This window comes from Tamandua tetradactyla, chromosome X, assembly GCF_023851605.1.
Source record: "Tamandua tetradactyla isolate mTamTet1 chromosome X, mTamTet1.pri, whole genome shotgun sequence".
Taxonomy (NCBI): Eukaryota; Metazoa; Chordata; class Mammalia; order Pilosa; family Myrmecophagidae; genus Tamandua; species Tamandua tetradactyla.
In genome coordinates, this window is record NC_135353.1 from 2411471 (window position 1) to 2434740 (window position 23270).

General features: G+C 44.2%; 1 protein-coding gene across 5 annotated transcripts in view; it reads left to right on the plus strand.

The window, feature by feature from the left end:
* The first annotated feature begins 7920 nt into the window (after positions 1-7920).
* Positions 7921-23270, plus strand: part of MTM1 (myotubularin 1) — a 111103-nt gene continuing 95753 nt past the window's right edge. For 3 of the 5 annotated variants that reach the window (XM_077145179.1, XM_077145176.1, XM_077145178.1), the window contains exon 1: positions 7921-8005. The gene's annotated coding sequence lies outside the window, so the exon portion shown is untranslated. Of the gene's footprint in view, positions 8006-8499; positions 8895-23270 lie in introns of those variants that run through there. The other 2 variants (XM_077145180.1, XM_077145177.1) reach the window with 1 other exon arrangement.

Sequence of the window (23270 nt, forward strand, 5' to 3'; positions counted from 1 at the left end):
CCTGCGCTAAGCCTGGGGGGAGGGGCTATGGCGCAGCAGTGGGGGTGAGTGGGGGGGGGAGTTGCCCAATTAAATACAGGGTATTCAGTTACATTTGAATTTCAGATAAACGACAAATAATTTTTTCGTATAAGTATATCCCAAATATTGCATGGGACACAGTTATATCAAAAAGGTTTTTTGTATGAAATTTTAATGTAACTGGGTGTACTGTATTTTTATTTTTTGAATCTGGTACCCCTGTGTGTGGGGGGAATGGGCCAAGGTGCCTTGATCCAGGAAGAGCAGGGCCCCCCACTGACTGCAGTCCCCAGCTTGTCTGTCTCCCCAGGGTCTTAGATCCCTCCAGCATGACTGTCGTCCTGCCGTGTGGGTGGGTGGGGGTGGGGGGGCAGAGAGAAAGAAAGGGAGTAGGAATGGAGGCATGCGGGCTAGAGACTTCCTGGAGAGGATTTCCAAAGGGTTCTCAGCCCCATCTTCGGGCTTCTTGACTGAGAATCTGTAGCTATGACCCCCCACGTGGCGGGCCTAGAGCTGTCCAAATCCCCAGAGTCACTGAAAATCAGTCTCTTCAGTGGCCACCGATGGACAAGGCCCCAGACATGCAAAGTGAACAGGAAGCAAACTTCAAACTTGCAATGCTTTTGTTTGCTTTTTCATAAGTGTGCTGGTATGAAACTGTTGTGGACCCCAGAAAAGCCATGTTCTTTAATCCTCATTCGACATTGCTGGGTGGGATTTTTTTTATTGTTTCCAAGGAGATATGACCCACCCAACTGTGGGTGGGACCTTTTTGATTAGGTGGTTTCCATGGAGCTATGTCTCCACCCATTCAAGTTGGGGTCACCTACCAGAGTCCTTTATGAGGAAACCATTTTGGAGAAGGCTTCAGAGCCCACACAGCCAAGATGAGACCCAGATGTTTGGAGATGCAGAAAGAAAACACTCCCGGGGAAGCTGTTTGAAACCAGAAGCCAGAGACCCCAGTAGATGCCAGCCACATGCCGTCCCAGCTGACAGATGTGTTCCAGACCCATTGGCTTTTCTTTGGAGTTATGGTATTTGTCCCTGGATGCCTTTGTTTGGACATTTTTATAGACTTAGAGCTGTAAACTTGCAACTTAATAAATTTTCTTTATAAAAGCCATTCCATTTCTGGTATTTTGCATTTTGGCAGCTTTAGCAAACTAGAACAATAAGTTAGAGGCATTTAGGGGAAAATTACTTTCAAGGTCCAGGTCTCTCCTCAGCAGGCCACCCCCTTCCTCCAAGGGAGGTTGAGTTGACACCTTCTTTTAAGCTCCCATAAATTTACTATAGGAAGTGGGAGCATTGGGAGCCAACTGAGCATCTCCTTCTGCAAAGCACATCTGAAAAGGAGGGTCACAGTAGGGCCAAAAGCAACCACTTGGGTGTTGGGGTCCTCAGCCCTGGGTCCAAACTCCTGCTCTATCACAGGAGCACCACACAGTCTTAGAAGAGCCCCTAATTTCCTGGAACTTCCATTTCCTCATCTCTAAAATGAGTGTAATCGTCATCCTTACCTTGCAGGGCTGGTGTGAGCGAAAATATGTTTGAGGCTCAAGAAATGGCTGCTCTTGTTAATGATTCTCAGGAACAGACCCAATAAATGGCCCTCAGAGCCCAAGGCGTGGGAGTTGGGCCAGGACATTTTGTCCATGCTGTCACCACTGTTCACACTCCACTGGAAGCAATAACAGGCCATAGAGAGGCCACAGTTGGAACAACCAAGACCCACCTGCACTTCCTGCAGAACGGACAGTGCCGGGGGCAGAGGGGAGCTGGGGGTTTCTTTGGTTCCTATTTGTCCACAAAGGTCGTGCTGGCCAGTCTGGGTTGCTCAGGCTGGGACATACAGAAGGGCCTGGTCTGTTATTGAAATCACCATGGGTAAGAAAGGACAGGGCAGGAGAGAGCGTCTCCCCCATCTCGGCTTCGTCTGATGGCATTCTGGAGCTAGGGGACTCCCCAGTGCTCATGGCCAGACCTTGCCAAGCAGGTGAGAAAGAGGACGAGGGAGTGAGAGGTCAGCCATGTTCTCCATGACAGCACGGCTGGTGCTAGAGAGTGGGGGGAAGTGGGTGGAAGTGGATGTGGTCTGGCGCTCTGCTTCTGAGAAAAGGCCAGATGGGTCTGCAAACCCTTCCCGGGAGGCGCTCCTAACTGAGTTCTGTGCCAGCGTGGGCAGAGAATGATCTTTATTGGTTGCTATTCATAAGGATATTGTTGAGTAGAAAAAAACAGGTGCTTTGAAGTGGCTTCCGTTGACAAAAAAAATTCCCCACCAAAGAAACAGCCTCCTGCTCACCCTGCAAGGGTGAACTTTATCTGGGTTGGGGGCTAGGGAGGGGAGAGCTTCGCCGGCACAGGTTCCCCTGTGCAGCAAGGATGCTTTCCTGGTGCTGTGTTCATGATCTGAAAAGTTGGTGACCTACTTGTTTCCTAGCCCTATGGCTGTGTTCTCAGGAGCTCCAGTGGCAGGAGGAAGAGCAGGTGCAGGTGTGGGGGTATTCACTGAGAACACTGCTAGGCCCACCATATTTTACTCCCAAGGGACCAACGGGGCTGAGACGGGACAATGTTGGGAGTGCTCCATCCAGCTCACACACGGCCAACCCCTAGAGGCTAGCCTGAAGACTTATCGGCTCAGCAGACACTTGGCACCCCACACTGGTCAATGATCTCTTTGAAGTGGTCTCCGGAGGCCCTAACTGGAAAGGGAGCATCTTCTGCAGACCATCTGGGGCATTTTCCCACAGACTTCTGCTCCAGCTTCCCACCACCTGTTGGGTGAGATCCCTAGGGCAACTCCATTGCATCCAGCTCCCCTGCACACCCCAACCTTCCCTCCAGCGGGGAGATGGGGTCTGGGAAGACACTCTGGGAAAGGATCCTTACCTCCTTCACAACTGGCATGAGTTGTTTTCTTTGTCTGTTTTTTATGTATAGTATAACATATATACAAAGCAAAGAAATAAAAAAGCAATAGCTTTCAAAGCACTCTTCAACAAGGAGTTACAGGACAGATCCCAGAGTTTGTCATGGGCTACCATACCATCCTCTCAGAGTTTTCCTTCTAGCTGCTCCAGAATATAGGAGGTTAGAAGAAATAAATATGTATTTGTTTATCATCACAATAAACTTTTTTCCTTCTTTTTTTGTGGACAATAACATATACAAAAAAGCTATAAATTTCAAAGCACAGCACCACAATCAATTGTAGAATATGTTTCAGAGTTTGACATGGGTTACAATTTCACAATTGTAGGTTTTACTTCTAGCTGCTCTAAAATAGTGGAGACCAAAAGAGATATCAATTTAATGATTCAGCATTCATATTCATTTGTTAAATCCCATCTTCTCTGTATGACTCCACCATCACCTTTGATCTTTCTGTCCCTCTTTTTAGGGGTGTTTGGTCTATGGCCATTCTAACTTTTTCATATTGGAGGGGTCCGTCACTAATACGGGATGGGGGTTGGAACTAGTTGATGTTCTGGAGAGGCTGGCCCCTCTGCATTTTAGGACTTCTATGGTCCAGGGACCCATCTGGAGGTTGTATGTTTCTGGAAAGTTACCCTAGTGCATGGAACCTTTGTAGAATCTTGTAGGTTGCCCTAAGTGTTCTTTAGGGTTGGCTGGAATGGTTTTGGCTAGGGTTTGGCAAGCTAAGATAGGTAGCAAGGTCTACCTGAAGCTTGCATAAGAGCGACCTCCAGAGTAGCCTCTCAAACTCTATTTGAACTCTCTCTGCCACTGATACTTTATTAATTATACATTTTTCCCCCTTTTGGTGAGGATGGAATCATTGATCGCATGGTGCCAGGCTGGATTCTGGCAAGAGTTTTTGACAGCAAAACAAAGAAAGGGGGTGGTATTTAATTTGCAAAGGACACTGCTCTTGCTTCCTTTGGCTTTCCAGTGGCCTAGGACTTGGGTTCTTGACTACTTCTGGCTTTCCGTCCAAGGCTTTGTCTCTGAAGTGGGACTTGGGGCCTCCTGTCTTGGGTGGATTGCAGGGACCTGCAGATGAACCTCAGAGAATTACTTTTTTTTAAATCACAGTTTCTCACACTAAATTTTTTTGAAAAATACTTGGAGGTATCACGAAACACTTCCTCATAGGAAATTTTCTCTTTCAAAAAAATTTAGTGTGAGAAACTGCAATGCAAAAAAAAAACTAATTATTGGGAGCAGAGGGAAGGAGTTGGGGAGTTGGCATTTCTTCAGTGTCTTTGGTTAGATTTGTTATCTGATTGGGGCAATTTTCTGACCAAGATGCTTGTGGACTTAACCTCAAAAACATCCAGGATCATGCAATATTTGCTTAGCTCTGAGGAAGAGAAACAGGACCAGCCCTTGGAAATATCATGATATCACAACGGTAACTGCTGTGGTGTCTGGTCCTGTGCCAAGATGTCCTAGAACAGAGAATCTGTTCCATTACTTAACTCGAACTTCCACCCACAACCGGGGCAAACAACGATGCTGACCAGCTGGGCTTCCCCAAGTCAATACTGACTTCTAAAGGAAAGTGAAAGTGAACCCCCAGCAAGAAGTAAGGCCACTCTGGTCTGTACGTGAACACAAGACTCCAGGTTGGTTGCACGGGGCCCTGGAGACAACGTGCGAGGGACAGCTTCCAGAGAGAAGGGGTGGGAAGCTGTTGGTCGCTGGGACCCACAAGGGTCATGCTCCCTCTTTCTGGACTCAGTGCCAAGGTAAGCACTCCTAGTCCTACCCTAGGAGGGTGGGCCACCATTGTCTCCTGGTTGAGGCTCTCCTCCACCCCACCCAAGCTCTTGCCAGGCAGCATGGCCTTTCTTAAGGAGCCGGGCCTCTCAGGAAACGATCAAAAGCACATTGACAGCTCTTGGCAGCCTCAGGAAGCTCTACTGAGGCTACTTTCCCTTTCAAACCTTAGCTTTATTGAAGCTACATCTATAATAAAATTCATCCACTTCATGTTTACAGTTTAGTTGAGTGTGGGAGATTGAATACAGTCACATAATCACCATCACAATCAGGTTATAGAACCTTCTCATCATCCTCAAAAACTTCCTTCTTGCTGCTTTGCAAACAATTCCATTCCCACTCCAAATCTGCTTTCTGTGATTACAATTTTGTCTTTTCCAGTATGTAATATAAATGGAATCGCACGCTATGTAGGATTTTGTGTATGGTGTCATTCTTTTCGCATAATATTTTTGAAATACATGTTGTAGAATGTTACTTGTTCTTCCTTTTGATTGCTGAGTAGGATTCCACTGTATGGATGGACCACCTTTTGGTTAGCCAATCATCAGTTTATGGAAATTTGAGTTGCATATTGTGCTGGTTTGAAAGGATTATGCACCTTAGAGAAACCATGTTTTAATCCTGATCCATCTGGTGGTGGCAGCTGTTTCTTTTAATCCCTACTCTGTACTGTAGGTTGGAAACTTGATTAGGTTATCTCCATGGAGATGTGGCTCATCCAATTGTGGATATTAACCTTTCATTAGAGGGAGATGTGACTCCACCCATTCCAGGGGTCTTGATTAATTTACTGGAATTCTTTAAAAGAGGCAGCATTTTGGAGAGAGAGACAGAGCTGTGCAGAACCACGAGAACCATTAGAGCCCACACAGCCAGAGACCTTTAGAGATGAAGAAGAAAAATACCCTGGGGGGGAGCTTCATGAAACTAGAAGCCTGGAGAGAAAGCTAGCAGATGTCGCCATGTTCACCATGTGCCTTTCCAGTTAAAAGAGTAACCCTGAACTTCATCGGCCCTTCTTGAGTGAAGGTAACCTCTTGTTGATGCCTTAATTTGGACATTTCTATAGCCTTGCTTTAATTGAGACATTTTCATGGCCTTAGAACTGTAAACTTGCAATTTATTAAATTCCCCTTTTTAAAAGCTGTTCTATTTCTGGTATATCGCATTCTGGCCCCCAGCAAACCAGAACACTTATTTTTTGACTAGTATTTTTAAAAAGGCTGCTATGAACATTTGAACACAAGTGTCTGTGTGAACATAACTTTTTCTCTCTCTCGGGTAAATACCCAAGAATGGTGTTGCTGGGTCATATGTTTAAATGTACATTTAACTTTACAAGTCACTGCCAAAGTGTTTTCCGAAGTGGCCGTACCATTTCGCTGAGGACACTTTTTAAATCAAAGGTGGCAGGAATGGGGAGAGGAGGGAGGTGCAGCCTCTTTGGCACCCCCCCCCCCCCCCCGAAGGAGAAGTTAGTCCTCGGCATTCTCGGGTTTGTTCTCCACAATGAGTTTATGAAGTGACACTAATATCCCCATTTTCCAGGAGAGGAAGTTGAGCCTTGGAGCTTGGGCTAGGCTGGAGGTGCCGGGGAACCCCTCTCCAGAAGTGAGCTTCTTAGGATGAGGGGAGTCCCTGCTCTGTAATTCCCACCCCAGCTTGAGCAAAGGGCTTCAGAGTCTTCCTTGAACACTTATTAAGTGCCTACTGTATGCAAGGTCCCCCACCCACCTGCCTCCCTCCCTCTATCCATTCACTTTTTCCTCTGTTCCTCTGATTCAAGACTCCTAGATAATGGGAATCCAGTTATTCAGCAGCCCACAAGCAAGGCACTCTGACGTGCAATGTATGCAATTCCCAAGCATCCACTAAGCACTCTTTGAAATCCAGTACAAATTTTAACATGATTCACAGAAGTTCACCGTCTGGGGAGGAGGGTTGTTGGGATGGACAATGTAAGCAAATAATGACAATCCATGGGTGCAGAGGAGGGAGCTTCTGGTTCTGTCTGGCCCGGGAGCAAATGCCTTTCTATTGCTTTATCGGGAGTTTGGCCACTCCAGAAGGAAGGAACAAGGGTAAAGGGCTGGGTGAACGAAAGAGCCTGGTTAATCTAGAGAATAGAAACAAGTTCCCTGGGACCAGAATTTGGGGAGAAGAGAGAAAAGAGAAGCATGGGGAGAAGTGGCCAAAGAGTAGCTTGGGTTGGATTGTGAAATGCCATGTTACTCATCTAAGGAGTGTGGACTCTTCAACACACACACATGGTTGTTTTGAGATGCCAGAGAACTAACCAATAGGAGAGAGAGAGAGAAAAAAAAAGGTCGCATTAAAGTAATCCTATTGTCCATCACTTACCTGGACTGCTCATGCATAATTATAATGCAGTGCAAGGAAGGGCATGCATATTATTCTATCTGTGATATGACGTTCATTTGATCTGATCACACCCTGAAGTGTCCTGAAGTTTCCGTCTTTCTTGTTTCTCTCTTTTTTCCCTTCTCTTTCTTTTTACCGTGTTGATGGTCACCACAAACCTCAGAAAGAAGAAGGCAGCTGGGCCTGAAATGTTTCCTTTCACTAAGTCTCAATAGAGTTTGCGGAAACGTGCTGACACAACCTGAGGCCCACCCCAGCCGTCAGATGGGTCTGCAAATTGCAGATCCTGCACCAGGCCCAAGGAAGTTTCTCTTTCTCCCTTTATCATGTCCCAGCTTCAACGCCCAATTTGGTGACATCTGCTAAAGTTTTATCTAGAGAAGTTTCCCCTCTGGATTTCCCCTTTACTGGAAAAAGACAGCGCGATCCTGCCAAGGGTGCAGGGACTACCCTTCCCAGGGACCACTGCTCGCCGCCGACGCCAACTTCCCTTACAAGATTGCTCCTTAGATTCTCGGCCCTGCCCATTGCCGGCTCCATAGCGCGAACTACAACTCCCGGGAGCCTCCGCGCTCCGGACCCTCCAAGGAGGGTTTCCCAGCAGCCTCCGGAGGTTTCACCTCAGTCTGTCAGGAGAGGAGGCCGCGCAGGCTTGGGGCGTTTTCCCAGGCCCGCTGGGCCCCGCCTGTGTCACGGGATGCCGCCCGGCCAACTGGCACGCGGAGGAGGGCAGCGGACAGGGGCGGGGGCGGGGCCTAGGAGGGGGCGGGGCGCGCCGCGCGAGGGCGGAGCGGGGTCCTGGAGCCCAGCAGCCTGGCAACGGCGGTGGCGCCCGGAGCCCGAGGTGGGTCCGCGCTCCGCGCCGGGCGCTGCGGGGACCCAGGGTGGTAGGCACGGGGGCGGGCGCGGCTCGGAAGCCGGGGTGCGGTGAGCCGGCGGCTCCCGCGGGGCTTCGGCGCCCAGGCTTGGGGTGGGGGCTTCGTCCGAGAGCCTCTGCGGTCGCCGCCCCACGGGGCCGGGGCGCAGCGGGCAGGTGCCTCCGGCTTCCCCGGGCCTCCCCGTCCAAGGCCCCGGGACAGCGGCGGGCGGAGATCGGGTCCGGGGATCGGTGGCCGCGGGCCGGTTCGGGGAGGGCCGGGGGGGGGCGGGTTGTCGGGGAGGCGCCGCCGTCGCTACCGCGACCGCCCGGACTTCGCTTCCCAGTCCCTGGGCCGCGAGCGGGCCAGCGGCCGCCCTGCCTCCCCGCCTCCCCGGCCCGGGCCGCCCGCCGCATCCCCGCAGGCCGTCGGTGCCGCGGGGCCAGGCTCGGGGGCTTCATCTGCTCCGGTAACGGCCGAGGGAAGGGCTGAGCGGGGACGGCGAGTTCCCTGATACGCAGTCGGAAGTCTGCCCCGGCCCGGGCGGGCGGCCTTTGCTGGGTGGCTCCCTGAACTCTCGTGGGCTGTGCTCAGGAAGTGAAAACGCATCTTAGTAGTTGCCTGGGAAAACATGAGGTCGGTCTGCTGCAGGTTTGTATCATGGGCTTTAGAAAGGACGCATGCGAGCGATGAGGCGAAGAGGGCTGTCACCGCTTTCTAAACGGGCGTGCCGGCCCTGCGCAAGAATCGTCAGGACTCATCAGGACGCGCTGGGACCTGGGCGTTCGTCTAGTTGTTTGGTTCCCGGACGGGGGACCTGAGGCCCAGAGAAAGTAACTGATGTGACCCAGGTTTCCGGGCAATTGAATGGCAGAGGTAATTATCGCATGCCAGGTGTCCAGGGACATCTTGGTGTGCTTCTAAAAGTCAGGGTCCTTTTTAACTGCAGCTCAGTTTTGTCCCTCGGAAAGTATGCACCTTAGAACCTTTAGACTTCGAGCAGGAAGTTCGCTTTAATAGCTGAGAACATTTTGGATTTCCTTCAAAACCAGTTTACCAGCTAAATGAGAGAGTCAGGCTTGCTACCGTTATAGGCACGTTTTGCTTTCAACTGACATATACATTGGACTTGATCACTTATTCATCAGATTCGACTCTGAATAACTTTGGGCTGCTTCACAAAATCACATGCATCCTTAAAAGACTCCACACCATTGAGGAAATTCAAAGCAGTGGTGCCACCTGCAGCACCAATGTAGGGCAGCCTCCCAAGGTGCTGGAAGGTGGGTAATATTCACTGAGGCTTAGTATGGATATTAAGCAACTGATCTCCTGACCTGCAAGTTCTAACTCATAGTTATCAAATCGTCTGTGGTTCATTCCTTCTTTAAACATAGGAGCACATACTGCATGCCCCGCAGTGTTCTAAGCACCACTGAGAAGGTCCCTGCCTTCTGGCACTTATGTGTGGGGAGGCAGACAATAAACAAAAAGTGATGCATTTTCAGGCAGAGATGAGTGCTATGAACAAAAATAGAGGTCCAAAATGCTAAGATGACAAAAACAGGGTAGAATGATGGCGCATGACTGGGGCATTATTTTGGATTACTAGTTTTGGACTGTGCTGCCACTCCTTTAAAGCAAATGGTCAAATCCACAAGTGTCTCGCTGAATCTAAGAGATTCTGTGGAGTCATCATGTCTGGAATGATGGCCTCTGGGATGATCTGTTCATCACAGCCACCTTTTTTACTTGCAGTGCGGTGGACTTTTCCCTCACATGCCAACAATAAGTACCTTCAAACCCCGAGGGAGGTTGTCTTTCACATCCCTTACTGTCTGCATAGTTAGTTAGCTCACTCTAGCTGCAGAACGCTCTGCCGAGGTCAATGTTGACTGTTGATTTCATGCCAGTGTCTGCTGGACTCTTTTTCTTCCTGTGCACCGTACTGGCTTGCACTGTGAACCTCTGATCTGAAATAATGGTCGATCTTTGTGTTGTCTAGTTTGTAAAGAAACTAGTTCATTTTGAAATTAGCCCTAGAGAAAAGGAGCACTCAACTTCTTGAGAACAAGAGTGCTAATAAAACAGCATTAATGACGGTTTACTATAAAAGTCCAGCTGTCTAGTACCTTCTTAGTTTTCTCATATTCTGTATGATCAAAGGCCTCAAAGCAAAATTAGAAAAAAAAAATTTACAGGTTCTGCAAAATAATGAAACTTATAAAACTATTCCAATATTCTTTGGTCCAGAATGAAAGGAGGATTGGCAAAACGTAGTTTTTTTAAAAAACCACTGAAGAACATGTGCCTCGTGCTTTTATTGAGGGCTTCGAAGCATGGAACAGAGAGGAGACTCTTCCAGACTTCAGTAGGCAACATTTTAAACAGATGGCCAAGGATTTCTAGTTAATTCTAAAGTTTATTAGATTTTGTAACAGAATAAAAGGTTGTTTTCATTGTTCTGTAGTAATTTCCCTTCCTTATTCCTGACCTCTTTGAAGTTCTGCTTTCTTTATTTTCTGGTTTCTCAGTTCATTATTCCTTTGTAGAAGATGGGGGAAAGGGAATGGGGACTGTCATTTGCCTATAAGGAGTTGACTCTATGTCTTAGTTTGCCAGGGCTGCTGTGACAAATACCACAAACCAGTTGGTTTAAACAACAGGGATTTATGGCCTCACAGTTTGAGAGACGGAAGTCCAATGTCAAGGTATCACCAGACCATGCTTCTCTGGAGTCTGTAGAGTTCTGTCAGTGGCTTGTTGGCAGTCAGAGTCTGCTTCTGTCACATGGCAATCTCTTTCCTCCTTGCTGGCCTCTTCTAATTGACTATGCAAATTTCCCTTGCTTATAAGAACTTCAGCCGTATTGAATTAAGGCCCACTCTGATTCAATTTGGCCTCATTCAGATAAGATCTTATAGGTTCCTATTGGCAAATGAGTTCACACCCACGGGACACGATTCAGTCTACCACATTCTGGTTTGCATAGCCTGCCTGGATTTGAATCTTGGCTTTAATATTACCTGTGTGACCATGGGTGAGTTACTTACCTCTGTGCCTCAGTTTCCTTATCTGTAAATGAAAATAGTGTCTCCTAGTAAGGTTTTTGGGAGGACTGAGAGAATAGTAGTCCATGGAACCCATGCATAGAATGGTGTCTTGTACATAGTAGATGCTCAAACAAAGTTAACTGTTATTGACTTGAACTAACACAGAGCTCCCTTCTTTCCTTTAGAAGAAAAGAAAAATTTATCCTAGCCATGCCCTAACAGACTGTTGGAAGTACAGTTAGCTTGATTTTCTGTACAATCTCTGTATTTCATTGTCGACAGAAGGTTTTAGTTTCAGGTGATGATGGCAGCCATGTGCTCAGCGGTGGTAAATTCACCTTACCATTGGGCTCAAAAATTACTTGAGGCCATATTTTGTTGCTTGCTGTGAACAGTAACAGAGCAAAAGAGGCTGTCTTCCAATTTCTCTGCTTTTGAAAGTAAGAGTGTACCAGGAGACCCACTGAGAGTCAGTCCTTAGATCCAGCTGCCATCCTGTAATTGGAGGTTGGTTTTTCATTTGAAACATCTGTCGTGTTTTTCCACAATGCATATGCTGAAAGTCTTGTCCTTTTCTTTTTAAGAATGTGGCACGCATCTCCAAAAAATTGGCATCTTGCACTAGTGCTTTCTCTTTCTACTAAAGGAACAAGTGGTAAAGGAGCCTTTTGTCTGTGTGAGGTGGTAGAAAGTTCCCTTCATTTGGATTCACGAAGCCCTGCTTGAGACCCAGTTCTCCCTCTTGTTAACCCTGTGACACTGGACAAGTCATTTTACCTCATTGCTGGTAGTTCTTCTGTTTCTAAGACAGAGCTAACGAAACTTGCCCTGCCAAGCTCCTGGAGTTCTCCAGAGACTCAAATGATATCAAGTACCTCTGAGCCCTCAATAAACTATGGGACATTATTATTATTGCTTAAATGTGTGACGTAAGCCACCGCTATCCGGAGAACCAGTTTAGGGGGATGGTCGCCCATCCTGTTCTTGGCCCATCTCCTCTGTAGCTGTAGATGTGGCCGCTCTACCTCCTTCTCTCTCTTCTATCAGTACTAAGATGTGTAGGTGCTTTATCGCCACTCTCAAATGGTCACAAAGCCATTGGTGCACCCTATGAGTTGTCATTTTATTTATTCCTAAAATGGTAACACTATATGACTGATAATCTTAAGGGACAGCAAGGTGATCCCTTTTTGTAGTGTCTCAAAATGGAAGTCTTTTTCTTTTTAAACCAACCCTTACCTTACCTCATCTCCGCAGTCCAGCTTGAGGGCCTGTGTTTCAGTCTATACTAGATTGGATGCTTGTGGGCCTGGGGTTGGGATAAGAAGCGGATCTAGGAGCTTTGGTCCACGCTGTATTTTTTCGAACAGAATGGGTACCTGAGTACCCTTTTCTGGTTACTTGAATTTGTTTCTCAGTATCATGAAATGACTCCATAAATAGCTTTTAGAAATTTCCCATATGAATGATTACTTTAGTATTGCTATTCCCTGACTCCTTGTTTTGATAGGTAATGCCCCGTATTTCAGTATTTCTGCCTCCGGCCCCCCTGTCTTCCAAACTTGTAATAAAGAGGGCTGAGGTTGGAGACGTTTTTCTGGGCATGTGAAACCTAACATGGTGCTAGACATTTAGTACACATTTAGTAAACATTTTTTGACTTGAATTCAACTGGACAGGGGATAGATCTTAGCTTGTTTGGATATGTTCATTTTAACAAATTCTGCTGTATGTCTAGAGATCACATTCCCTGCCTGCAAGATGAAACAGCTCATGCTTAGCTTGGCTTTCCATGGTCAATTAGCAAGTGAATAAGAAAGTTCTTTGAAGCCAGTGACGAAAGAGAGTGCTCTCACACATTGCTTTCCCACCCTTTTCTTCCTTCCCAGCCTCTTGAATTTTGGGCTATTGAGTTTAGGTTAGTTTTCACTTTTGTTGTTGATATGTTGGGAATGGGCAGGGGTAAGGGAAGTTGAAGGGTAATACATGAAAGTAAAAAAGTAAAAGTAATTCGTTTGTAACTCATTCAACTCTTATCCTCTTGCCTACAAATCTTGGCAACAACAAAGATGCCTTTCTTTTGTAGATAATTGTTATATATTGGTATCATGTCCTTGGACTTTTTGTGAGGAGTAAACACTCGTTATTTCCCTAAGCCTCTTAAAGTGGAATGGGCTGCTAGATCAGGTGCCCTGCTTTCCCTTTCATGGAAGCTATCGAGGTGGGGGGTGAGTAATAAGGGAGAGTCTTAGTATCAGTTGAGGGTGCTTTAAATGCCCTTCTGGCCCTTTAGGTGATGATTTAGGAGAATGGGGACTGCACTGTCAGGATTAATCCCAGCAGGACTGGAATTGGTCCGGGCTGTTCTACTGAAAAAAGAATTGTACCTGCACAGCAGTGACGGCTGGCCAGCATGTGAGCCATACCAGCCTGGCAGTGCTGTTTGTGGAGAACAGGGAGAGGGCCCATTTGTGCTGGATTGCAGAGAGACCTCAGGAGGGCCTCCTCTTTGGGGCCCCTGCTGCAAGACAGAAGGTTTTTTTTTTTTCCAAGTTGAGACCGTGGCTAACCCTGCTGAACATTTCCTTCCATCCCTGTTGTGAACTCTAAGGTGAAGTAATCCTTTCTCCAGAGTTTCCCAGCACATCTATGACATGGAACGGTTTTTCCCTACTACCCAAGGGTCCTCAGACTGTCACTCACATCTGGAGTTTGTGAGAAATGCGCAATCTCAGGCCCTGCCCCAGCCTACCCGCCAGGTGATTTGCATGTAAATTCCAGCCTGGGAAGGCCGGTCCCATCCTGGTTTCCTGCTCCTTTGAGACAGCACTGTTACATAGAAATATGCGAGCCCCATGAAAAAAGCAGAGACAGGTGCCATTAATTTTGAGAATAGATTTTATTTAGCCCTCCCTCTCCAAAACATTATCATTTCAGCATATAACCACTATAACGATTATTAGCAAGAGATCATCACCATAACAATGATTTACAAGCTAGGCCCCTCTTTGCTCCTTGTAAGTGGCTGCAATCCAGTGCTTATGGCCCAGCCCAGTGCTGACTGGCCACATCCCAGGTGCTGCATAGCTCCAGGTGGCTGCTGGCTGGTGCCGGCCGGCACGGCTTGACCAGGTGCATTTGGCCCTGCTTGCTAAGTGAATGCGAGTTATTAGCTGCATGCATGTTCGGTGTCATCTGTGCCAAGCCCTGGCTCCAGCGCCTTTACCCCCAGCTTGTTTTAAATCCTCACGACATACATTTAAGGTGCTGTCGGTCTCCCCACCTCCCTCCCGCGAGATTGGGGTGAAGATGAAACAGGAGGTGGCAGCGTCAAGGTCAGGCCCCAGGCAAGCCGGTCTGCTGGCTTTGCAGCCTGGGTCAGTGCTGTCTATACAGCTGCCCCGGCAGCTTCGCTCAGCTCTTGGGGGAATCTGCTCTCGGTTTCACTTTTGTAAACTATTAAGAAGGCACCATTGGTTGTGTGTGAACTGCAAGCTTCTTTCTTGAGGGGAACTTCAAAGCACTGGAGGAAAGCCTCTTGCTTCTCCGGCTCAGTGGGTTTCCACCCTGGCTGCTCATAAGAATCCCCCCGGGAGTTTCAAATCCCTGCCGCTCAGTCCCTACCCACAGAGAGTCGGATTTAATTGATCTAGGGTGAGACTCAAACAGCTGTGTTTTTGGAAAGTGCTCCGAGGACTCTGCCATGCAGCCGGTTGCAAACTGCTGCTGTAGACAGTGCTTCTCTACCTTTAATTGCCACGAAAAACCTGGGCTTCTCCTTGAAATGTGGAATCTGACTCAGAAGGTCTAGGGGGAGGGGGGACTGAGATTCTACCTTTTTCACCAGCTCCCAGGTGAGGCTGACATCCTGCTCTGGGGACTGCCTCTTGAGGAGTGAGGCTAGACAGTTGATTTCTGAACTGGTAGCATCTGAACCACCCAAAGAGGTCATTAAGCCACAAGTTCCCTGGCATATGCCTGGAGTTTGTGATTCAGTAGGTCTGGGGTGGGGCGCAGGATCTGTGCCTTAGAAGGCGCGGTGTTTTCAGTATCTGCCTGTAAGTATTATGTTGACTTTAAGTTTTGCATAGATGTACTCTGGGCACTTTATGAGGGGTCACAAATGGGTGTTGAATTTTATTAAACCCCTTTTCTGACTTTCTGGAGATACCTACTTTTTTTTCTCTCTGTCTTTCAGCCTGTCTTGTGGTATGATGGGCTATTTTAAGATATTTGTCTAATATAACTTTTGTCGTCTTAACCAAATCTGTATTGCTGGGATGAACCTGACATGATTGTGATTTTTCTTATAAACTGCTGAATTCGACTTGGCCATCTTGTCTCCAAGAGTTTTGCATCCATGCTGGCGTTAGTTGTATTTGTGGTTGGGAGAATACATAAGAAGATAACCATCGTCAAGCTGTCCTGGGTCACCCCAAGCCTTTCTCTTTCTGAATCCCAAGACCTCTAATTAGGCCAGTCTTTGGGGATTCCCTTTGGACACCCCTTCTGGAACTAGTATGGCAAACGGCCTGTTGGGCAGGGTACTAGTACTCCTGCCAAGCTTTGCTACTCTTCAGGGTGAACCTGGTCGTGCAAATTAGGACTAATTAAGATATATCAAACCCAGCATTTTTCAGAAATTAAAGGCTACTTGACCTCATTCCAAAACCTTTCACTTGCTTCTTTTTGCTCCTAGCCCAAATAGAAGAGGCCAGAAAGCTCTACATCAAACTTAGTAACCGCATTTTTGGATCTCTTATCTGGAATTGCCCTCAGAGACCATGGCACATTTTAAAAAAATTTCACAGTGCTGTCAAATCTGGGAGTGAGGATTTACATTTAGCTCTAGGCCAAAGTCATTTTGAGGCACGTCTGTTACATATGGATAGTGAGCGCTTGTGGGAAGTATTGTCTTTGGTTTTAAAAATTGTGGTATGGTCAGGCAGTTTCCAAAGAATTCTAAAACTACTTGTATGGTGGCAGCACTGCTGGGATAAGTGTAGATCAGCGAAGGGGACTGCTCATTTGGTTACAGAAGTTCTGGTGCATTGTCATTTTGTTTTTTTTTTTAATTTTTTTAATAAATGCCTCTTTACATTACAGTCGTACCTCATGGGATATTCATTCAGTTTTGGTCCACTAGTAATAAAACGTTTCCTTCTTGACATAGTTTTAAAAGACTCTCACATGATACAAAATAATATGGCAGTGGGCAAACAAGGAGGGGTTGTGCTGTTTGAGTGCCTCACAGACACAGAGTTGCAAAAAAAAATCACTATTTGTTTACTTTTCTCTAAAATGAATGCTAGGGTACTTCTTCATGATTTTATTACATAAGGGTGAGTTCCAGAAAAAAACGTTTAAAAATTCAACTGCAAGCAGGAGGCATGAAGTCCTTATATTTATTTGATTTTTTTTGTAAAGAATTTGAGTGGCAGATATCTGTTAGAAGAGGGCCAGCGGAACTAGATATGATGTCTAACTTTGAAAGTTATCAGTGGGCAAGTTGTTTAACCTTTCTGTTCCTCAGGTTTATCAACTGTCATATGGAGATAGTAATAGTAGTTCCTGTATAAAATTGTCGTAAATGAATTAATCTGTACTAAGAACAATCTCTCATGTAGTGACTGATGCGTAAATGAGGGCTCCAATCACTGTCTATGAGCAGATATTTCTATTTTGCTTTAATCATATAGTATCACCTATATTATTGTCTTTATTGCTGTTTGACTATCCTTATGTTTAGTTATCATCTGCCCAACTCAGTAGCCCCTTGAAGACCTACCTCAGGTTTTTGGAATTTCCCACGATGGTCCATGGTGGTTGCATATGGTAGTATATATTTATTGGCTGATTTTGAGCTCTTTGGAAATATAATGAATAATGATATATGCTGAATAAGGAATGTCTCAGAAATGATTGGCCTGGTGTCATTAGTGCTTCTAGAAAGACATAGTAATATTTCAGAGCTGCGACAAATTATTCTGAATGCACAGCCTATGTTGAGATGACCATTTGGAAGATTGTTAACTTCTGTAGCCTAGCTTCCTTCTTATCTGTCTCATTATTTTGCCATTTTTCCCCTTGCTGCTTGAATTGGAGTGTTGACAAGGGGATTTTATTTCATTTCAAGTGATAGTTTGACTTTATTTTCATCCTTTATTCATCTTTGCCATATAGTTTGATTTTAAAATATGTTTGCTGCTAAATCAGAAAAAGGTATAGGAAAATCTGACACAAAAATACCATTGCAGCTCTTGCCCGTTTGCGCTGGGAGACATTTACAAGAATGTTCACAGCAGCATTGTCTGTCATAGGGAAACCTGGAAATGGTTCAAATGACTGCCAAGAGGAGAGTGGGAAAACAAAGTGTGGAACAAAGGATTACTATGCAGCAGGAAAAATGAGCAGACCGCAACTACATACATCTACAGTTTTGACTCACAACAATGCTGAGTGAAAAAAGCCAGGGCAGAGGGATTTATAACAATTCCATTTATAAAACCCAGAAACCTAAACAATTTATTATTTAGGGATATATACTTATGGGAAAATGTATAAAGATAAGCAAGGGCATTATAAACATTGAAGTCAGCCCTAGAAAGGAACGTTGGAGTACCTTTAATGGCTGAAGACCACTTTCTCCAAAGCCATTAATGTTTCCTAGGGTAATGTGGTATTCATTTATTCATGAACATTGAGTGCCCAAACTGCTCCGTGTTGGTGCCACAGCACTAAGCATAGCTTTTGCCTTTAGGAAGCTCATATCTAACACACCCAAAATGTCATTGGATAAATGCAGTAGCACATGAGAATGCCCACAATACAGAGAAGTACAGTGGTGAGTGGGGAGGGGTACATGCGTACACATGTAGACATGTCCTGAAGTAGGTAAGTGATGATCCAGTGACCATAAATCTCTTCTTTGACCTTCAAGTGATAGTGTAAGGAGGAATTGTGTCAAATGGCAGATCATCCCATCTCCAGCCTTCTCTCGTGTTTTACTATAGACTGCACATCCTTGTCCCTCCCCCTTCACAACTCATTCCAGTTAAAGCCTTCTTTGTCAGTAATGCCAATCTCTGTGCTTTTCTTTGCAGTCTCTTAGCCCAGAGCTGAGAGGGTCCTTGGAAAGTGGGAAATGTTTTGAACTGGCACCTTCATTACTTGTATAGCTATGACACTTTACATAGTTTTATTTCTGATGTTCAGCAGTTTTTTATTGTTTTCAATTTCTATTTAAGAAGATATATATAAAATGTACTCTTTGGAAATAGTTCTCATAGGTAAAATAGTTAAACAAAATGCAGTTTTGTCATGGAGCAGATCAGCTGGGTTCATCAGTTTTGGAATTGACAGGTGGATGGGAACCTGATCTGGTTCCTATTTTAAAACTTTGTTTACTTGCAGGTATTTAACTGTTATAAAATCCATTGATGAATTTAATGATCTGTTTAAATGTATGTGATGTTGCTAGGTAGGCTTTGTGCATTTAAAAGAAAAATTAAATTGATAGTAGTTGATTTTTTTTGATAGGTCACTTACTATACCAATTTCAAAGTATGAAGCCTTTCTACAGTAGTGGTATTTATCCTGTTCCATGGCCACAGCTCATGCCACTAAAGCCAATCAGCTGTCTTGAAGATGTGCCATTGGCCATGAGGGGACATGGACCAGCCCCAATCCATCACTGACCACTGGAAAAAATGACTCAAAATGCATTCCCCACCAGATCTGAATTATATTGTTTTTATCTAGGGGTCTTTGTAACATTTAAAGAGGTAGAAAAAGGTAGTTTGTGATCTTTAAGATGAATTATTATATATATCAAGACGATACAAAAAGTGAGTTTCTTAATGAAATAAAATTTAACATTTTATGATTTCCAACAAAGAATCCTCAAATCAGAAAACCTTTACCCTGAGATAGATTTGAAGTGGCCCAGACAAATTGAGAAGCTCTAATGCGTATGTGTCCGTTTGGACAATAAGCAGCTTAATTTGAAGGTAAATTGCTTTAAGGCTTGTCAGAGCCTTGCCAAGATTAGATTTATAATCTTAGAAAATGTGCATGTGGACCAATTAGGCTAAATCAGAGACATTGTATATTTTATGGAAGAGCCAACCAAGTATTTTAAGGCCCAGGTTGAGGAATGGCGTACAAGTTCACCAGAAATGGCTGTGGTAGGAGGAAACTGGTCTTTTGCCTGTCTCCTCATGGCCCCATGAGGTGTAGGTGATGTTTGCCCATTTTACTGACAAGGGAACTGCAGTTTTCCAGGGATGCAACACTACTATTATTAAGTGACAGAATTGGAATTTGAAACCCAAGATTGGTCTGAATACAGAATCCCTTCCTTTTTTTTTAACTGTATCACAAATTTGCAGCTGGCCATGGTGGCATTTTGACAAGGTATAAGCTATGAATGGTGGGGTTGAGAGCTTATTTTTGCACTTACGAGGACATGATTGCAATTTGCTTTGACTAAAGAAAGTTCATATGGAAAAAGAAATTATTTTAATAGTTTGAAACAGCACAGGATGGCCCACTGCCAATTTTTGTAAATAAAGTTTTATTGGGACACAGCCAGGCCGATTTGACTGCTTTAGGACTACAGCAGCAGAATTGAGTAGCTATTTTGAGGCCAACTGGCCCACAAAACCCAAACTATTTACTGTCTGGCCCTTTATGGAGAATGTATAAAATGAAATGAACTCCTAGATTGTTGTTTTAGTGTGGGTTGACCCCACCCCCACCCCCCAATAAGAAAATGTAGACGTTAAATTGGGAGCGTACCCGATCTCAAATGGCTGTGGGGTTAGCAGTGCTTTTTTCTTTTCTTTGTGTCTAAAGGATAGTTCGGTTGAGATCATCTCAAGGCATCTTTTTCATTTCCTTACCTCCTAGGTGACAACTTTAATAGGGAAAATCAAAGTAAGTTAACCCAGTAGATCCTGGATTTACTGGCACTCAAGGTATACAGAATCTAGCTCTCTGTGAGTGGTTCTCATTGGGGGTGACACTCCCCCTAGATGCTAAACTGGAAATATGGGGCAGGGTGTCTTTAATGGAACATATTGAAAAATACATTATTTTATTATAAATCACTGTCCTTTTATTTCTCCTTTATACTTGAATTAAGGCATTACATTGATTTTTCTTTTTGCTGTTGTGTTTAGTGGATAATATCTTTTCTTTTGATTTCAGGATTGCAAAGGGGACTTTACAGAAATTTGTTTTATAACAAGAGAACCTGTTTTCTGAGCTAGACATCCAAATAAGGAGAGCTACTATAGAAAGAACCTGGAACTCTGAAGTCAGAGGCTGCTTGTTCAGAACTGCTTGTTGGCTGGCAGGCTTTAGAGTCCCCTGTTAAGCCTGAGTAGGTGTCCACAGCCATTAAAGGAGCCTCCAGAGAAGGAGCATCTTTGAATTTAATTTAATGTCAACCCAAAGTAATAAAGCACATTAAGTAAAATCAAGAGAAGGCCTGCCTACTTTTCATCACTGTGTGTATGCAAGAAAGTGCAGGAAAAAAGACCGATGGAGGGCTATTGATCTCAAATCAAGTGACTGTGGGGAATAGAGCTCCCCTTTGTGTTTAGGTTTTACTTGTAAAGGCCCTGTGAGGCAGAGATCAAAATTATTTTCTAATTCTGCTTTTAGATTTTTTATAAGGATAAACATGGCCCACATTTTTTTAAGTGTTCATAATTATGTTTATAATTATGCTCCGGGTGTTTTGTGGAATCTTCATTTTCATATTCCACAGAAAGGGAAAAGCACTTTCTTGGTATAGAAAAAGTGTGATAGAAGAAGTTTTGTGCCTTAATTTGAAATGTCTGCTTCATGGGAAAAGTCCATAGCATAGGCTATTAATGCTATAATTCTATTAGGTATAAATTGTTTCAAGCAGCATAGTTTAACTCTTAGCTTAACTCTGCAGTGCCATGAATACCCTGATTAGCTCAGGGTTTGTTGTACCAAATTTTTTTAAAGCTTGTTTGATTGTGTGTGTGTGTGTGTGTGTATGAGTGTGATAGAGTGTGTGTTCATTAAAGTTAGGTGTCTTGAATTTAAAGAGAGACACAATTAAAGCCGTATTGTGACTTAGAAATCTGATTTATGCAATAATGCCGCTTTTATGTAACTTTATTGAAGGGACTTAGTGGCCCCACAGGTTGGTTGGCTAGGTGAGTTGAGTTCTTTTAACTATATTTGTTAGTCTGAAATGCCTTCTCTACTGAGATTGGAACCAGTCAAATCAAACATGTTTTTTTTCAAAATAGAGAGACTGTTTGGAAGCACTTTCTCCTGGGTGGAAAGGCCATTGCAGTGTTAATCAGGGGACCTAGGCTAGAGCTGGCCCCACCACTAACTCACCCCAGGGCCTTGTCACACACTTTCTCTAGGCCCGCCTCTCCTCTCTAATAGAAGAGGATTGGCCTTAAATCATCACGAAGTTTCTGGTTCAAAATTATAGAAATCTACCATTGGAAATTAGCATAGATATAAGGAACTAAGTTTCAATTTTTGCTTAAAGCCAAGGTGACCAAAATTCAGTGTTTTTTGTTTGTTTGTTTTTAATAAAAAGGGTTAAAACTTTTGATTGTTAGGGATCTGGGGCAGAATATTCTATAACCAAAAAGGTAGTTGATTTTTGTAAACTTCCAATAAGCATAGCGTCTACTTATTATCATATTGCGTTTAGTCCAACATGGTCATTTTATAGATGAAGAAATGGGTGAATTTTCCATGCTCAGTATGGGAGATATAGCTGGGGACTGGTGTACACCCATCTGCTTCCCATTGTCCTATTTGGGACATTATATTCATGTCTCTTTAAAGAAAAACCAGATAACATAGGTCACTACAAGCCATCTCATCTATCCCCATAGCATATTTCTAGGGTCAGGACTAATTTGTGGAAGAATTGGCTGTGGACTTGGCATTCAATAATTATCCTTTCATAATAGAAAACAATACCAATAACTTGCTAACAAATATACCAGGCACGTTTGAAGCATTTCATACATATTAATTCATTTACTCTGCCTAGCACTACTGCAGTGGGTATTGCCTCATCTGTCAAATAGGGATAATAGCCACGGAAACCCAGAGAAATTCAGTAACTTGCCCAAGTGGAAATTGCTGGTGAGTCAAGATTTGAATCTAGTTGAGTTCCAGCCAACATCTGGGCTATCCAGCATGGCACTATTCCAGCTTCTGTAGATTTCAGGACTGAAAAGGGTGAATTTTATGACATGTGAATGATATCTCAATAAAGCAGTTTAAAATGTGGAGAAAATAGAAGACTTTCTCCCTTTATGTTTGGTTAATTTTAAATACAAAAATTTTAATGAAAATAAAAAGCCAAAACCAAACCAAAACAAAACCAGAAAGACTCAATTTTTTTATGAATTGTGGATTTTTTAAATTGTGGATTTAAAAAATCCACAATTCATAACAGGAAGGGAAAGACTGAGTTGTTGTATAACCCAGCATTTAAAATTTCTTCTATTGACTTGACAGTAATAATTTAACCTTTGTTTTAAAATGATGACATCATTAAAATGTTTCAGAAGTGAAAGTATCTGGTTACTAATACATTTTCTAATGAAGAAAATCCTCCAATATTGTTAATCAGTAGAATAATTTCAGGGCAAAAATGTTGGGCTTGTACTCTCTAGTCCATCTCATCCATTCTGCTGTTTCTGAGAATATTATGTTGCTTGAACGTGAACTTGAGGTTAAAGAGATTTTTCAAAGCATGCTATATTTTAGTTTATCTTAATTTAATTCATTTTGAAGTTATCATTCATTAGAAATAACTCTGAAAAATGATTACTTTTAGGCTATGCTACCCTCTTAGTACTTTCAGGTTTTTAAAGTAAAGTATCCCTTTCTATAAAGAAATATTTTATTTCGCCTTACATTGTTCAGTGGTTGTTCCCTAGTTCCAGTGTTCTGAGATTTAGTGAATTGATAATACGCTTTCACCCCACCCTTGTGTTTCCCCATGTTGTCTCTTTTGCACGTAAGCATTCATTCATTCACCAAAGTGTGCCCGGATCCATATCGGAGAAGCGGGCCAAGATTCAGCCATGAACCACATGGCCCACAGGCTTTCTGGGGAAGCTGACCAGCCCCAGTCTTGATAGATTGTCCTTGCCTAACCATCTCTCTGCCTCTCCAT